Source organism: Triticum urartu, chromosome 4, assembly GCF_003073215.2.
Source record: "Triticum urartu cultivar G1812 chromosome 4, Tu2.1, whole genome shotgun sequence".
Lineage (NCBI taxonomy): Eukaryota > Viridiplantae > Streptophyta > Magnoliopsida > Poales > Poaceae > Triticum > Triticum urartu.
In genome coordinates this window covers 443,183,673-443,187,744 of record NC_053025.1, presented here as the reverse complement: position 1 = coordinate 443,187,744, position 4,072 = coordinate 443,183,673, and positions in this window count along the sequence as shown.

Genomic DNA, 4,072 nt, shown 5'->3' with positions numbered 1-4,072 from the left:
CAAGCATTAAAGTAGCATATGATCAAACACATGATCATCCAAGTATCACGTAGACAGAAAGTATCTCAAACAAGCAAATAAACTTCAACCACCAAAGCAAGAGAGAATAAAAAGCAACGCTCTCTCTCGAAGCCTATGATCTATACATTTTTCTCCCCCTTTGGCAACAAGTTACCAAAAAGTTCCTAGAAAATGCATAGCACTAAATCGTCTCTCAGGCTTGGTCTTCAGGTGGTGGTGTCCGGATAACTCCAAGAACGAAGGCTTCAGTCGAAGTAGATGGAGCTGATGGAGTAGGTGCTGGAGCTGGTGGCACTGAAGCTGTAGCTGGTGCAGATGAAGTGGCTCTGGTGTCTGGAACAGGCACTGCAGCAGACCTCTAAGCTCTAGGCACTCTGGCAAATGCATCAGTGGTTGTCTTGCCCTTCCTCTCCTGCATATCATCCTGAAGTTGCTCCACAACAGACTGGATCTCAGTTACCTTCACATCCAAGTCATAGAACTTCTGTTCCACGATCCTTTCCAGGCTCTCCTAGTTTTGAGTCAGGGTGGCCAATCCCTTCTCAATCCTCAGAGTGGAGGCAATCAAGTAGCCAAGCTGATCTTGCTTGCTCTTCAGAAGATACTGAGATGCTTCTTCAGTAGTTGGCATCCTTGCAGCCTTTTTAGCCTTCTCCTTCTCCTTCTTTGCTTGTGCGTGCACAGAAGATGGTTCATTTTCATCCATCACCACAGTGTTGTCCTCAAATTCTGGGTAGATGGGCAGGTGCTCCTTGTCCAGCAGATATGTGCCAGTGCCCATCTTGGAGTTAATCAGCTCCTGGATCTGTGGGGCATACCCACAACTCCTCTTCTGATCTGCAGCTGTCCTCTTGATAGTTTCAACTATTAGGCTCATGACTTTGAACTTCTGTGGGACATCAAAGATGTGAAGCAAGTTAATTGCATGGCCTCTGATCATCTTGTGATCACCTGACTTTGGCAAGAGAGTGTGCCTGAGGATCCAGTTGATAGTTGGCAAGCCTGATAGAAGGTAATGTACAGATCCAAACTTGTGTGTCTCAAGAGCAGCATCTGGGATCTCCTTGTACATGTGTGCCATGGTGTTATGATCCTTCTTCTTCTTGGCATAGACATCCAAGTCATCTTCACTCTCTTTTGGAGCATTGATCAATTTCGCCCATTCAGCAACCGTTGACTGGTACCTAGTGCCTTCAGACATCCAGACAATCCTTCCATCTGGTTAGAAGTGAGCTATGGAGTAGAACTGCATGATGAGCTCATCATTCCATTTTGTGAGCTTCTGAGCCACAAACTCATCAACTCCACAAGCCTTGAAACTGTCATATACACCTGGATAGTGTTCATCATTCTCCCTGATGTACTCCCAGTCGACCCATCTCATGTCACACACTATGGGCTTCTTGTCAAGCAACAATGTCTCATAGAAGTCCTGTTGTTCCTTTGTATGGAACCTGTAGTCCATAGCAGTTCTCCTTCTGGTGGCATATGGATCTGACTCTCTCCATAGCCTCAATCCTGAGTCCTTCCTTATCTTCATGTTTTCAGCTACTGGATGAGCATCATTGTGATCTGAAATTTTTGGCTTCAACTTCCTCAAGACACGTGACTCATCATCTTCTTCTTCCATTTCAGCTTCAGGCACTGGGGCCTTGTTCTTCTCCTCAGCAGGGATGTTCCTGGTGCTCCTCTTTGGTTTTGGCTTTGGAGCTAGAGCAGCAGCCTTAGGAGCAGTCTTAGGCTTAGATGGAACAGCCCCTGCACTGATGGCATCACCCATAAGCTTCTGAGCTTTGGGTGCTGGTGCAGCATCTTCTTCCTCTTCCTCTTCAGAATCTCTCATGATTGCACTACAAAAAAAAGACACATCCGTGACATTTTGGGCCGAAGGAAATTTTTTTCTGTCATACATATGACACTTCTATGACGATAATTGTGACAAAACCCGATATCATCATAGATGTGGTGGGCTCCTACTTCTATGACAAAAAATCATGACAGAAAATGGGCTTTTCGTCCTGGGCGGGCCAGAGACGCAGCTGCATGACACTCTTTGGGCCGTCCATGACGGAAAAAACCGTGGTAGAAGCGAGGGAGAGGAAAATTTCGGGGAGTTCCCGGTTACGGTGGGAGGTCGGGGGCCGAGCGATGCGCGTTTCTCTCGTACATGTATGCGCGTGTGCGCGAGGCATTGGCTCTAACTGAACCCGAGCGAGGCGTTGGGCTCTAACTGAACCCGAGCGATTGCACTGCAGGCTACGCGTTACTGAACCCGAGCGATCGATCGATGGCTGTTAACTGAACCCGATCAAGCGATTCCTTCGCTACTGCTGCTAACTGAAGCCGATCGATGGGATGAACAGTGAGCGTTGCGGGGGGGGGGGGGGGGGGGGGGGGGGGGGGGGGGGGGGGGGGGGTTGGATGAACAGTGAGCGGTGGCGTTGCCTCTGGATGAACAGGACCTCGTGGTGTGGTGGAGGGCTGGATGAATAGTAGACGGTGGAGGGGTGCCCGTGGAGGGGTGGATGAACAGGACCCCGTGGTGTGGAGGGCTGGATGAACAATAGACAGTGGAGGGGTGGTTGAACAGGACCCCGTGGTGTGGAGGGCTGGATGAACAGTAGAAGGTGGAGGGATGCCCGTGGAGGGGTGGTTGAACAGGACCCCGTGGTGTGGAGGGCTGGATGAACAGTAGACAGTGGAGGGGTGGTTGAACAGTAGCCGGTGGAGTAGCGCACGGTGGAGGCTAGATGAACAGGAGCCCGTGGAGGCTGGAGGAGGTCGACGGTGGAGATGAACAGTATCCCGTGGAGTCCCGTTTTGCGGTACGCCACACCCCTCCCGATGAACAGGACCCCCGTTTCGACCGTAGCGCTCCAACACAAGTCCGTTTCCTCCGTTTTGCGGTACGCCACACCCCTCCCGATCAACAGGACCCCCGTTTCGACCATAGGAGGTCCGTTTCCTCCGTTTTGCGGTACGCCAGACCCCTCCCGATGAACATGATCCCGTTTCGAACATGGCCGGTCGAACACAAGGCCGTTTCCCCCGTTCTGCGGTACGCCAGGCCTTGTTTCCATCGCCGGTTCCGTCCAAGCCCTCCCGATGAACACGACGCATTCCGTTGCCTCCCCATGAACACGACGCATTCCGTTGCCTCCCCATGAACACGACGCATTCCGTTGCCTCCCCACGAACATGACAACGATGTTGTTTCTCCGTTCTGACCCAGCCACGTACAGGAGCCCTAGCTGTACGTATGCGCGAGTAGGCGTTCGAGACCCCGCCCATATGTACACATACGTGGCCGTATTTTCTTTCTTGCACCCTGGCCGCTTTACGTACGTGTAAATGCTACGTGCGCGCCTCTACTACGACACGTGCGCGCCTCTACTACGACACGCGCGCCTCTACATCGACCAGTATGTACGTACACGTTCACGACCAGAATGACAACGCTACGTATGCTTCGACCAGGTGGGTCCCGACTGTCAGGCACTTCCTTGCCTGCGAAGATGTAGCTGGTGGGTCCCAGCAGTCAGGGGGCGAATCATTTTTTTTGCCTGGACGCACTTCCTTGTGTGTGAAGATGTAGCTGGTGGGTCCCAGCAGTCAGGGGGAAACATTTTTTTTCACAAAATACGGTGGCCCATCCGGTGGGTCCCGCTGTCAGGTGGAGGAATAATTATTTTGCACGTAATAAGGAGGCACTTCCTTGTTGCGGTCGTGGACCCAGCTGTCAGCCTCTCCACGTACAGTCCACGTCCGATGGAAGCCGTTCCTTGACCACGTTGACCACGCCGCGCCGAGAGCACCAGGGCGGTGGACGACGGTGAGGCCTAGGAAGGGGACGACGCAGAGCCGGGGAAGACGCGGCAGTGGATGCCCACGCGTAGAGGAGTACGAGAGTTCACTGGTTCGCTGCGGTGTGAGGCTGCAGTCGCAGCAGAATAACAGGGGGTGTGGGTGAGTAGAGGGATGGCCTGGCCAGCGGTGGGAGTAGTAGGGGGCGGTGAGGCCTCCGCCGCATCGCAGCCGGCCACGGGAGGCA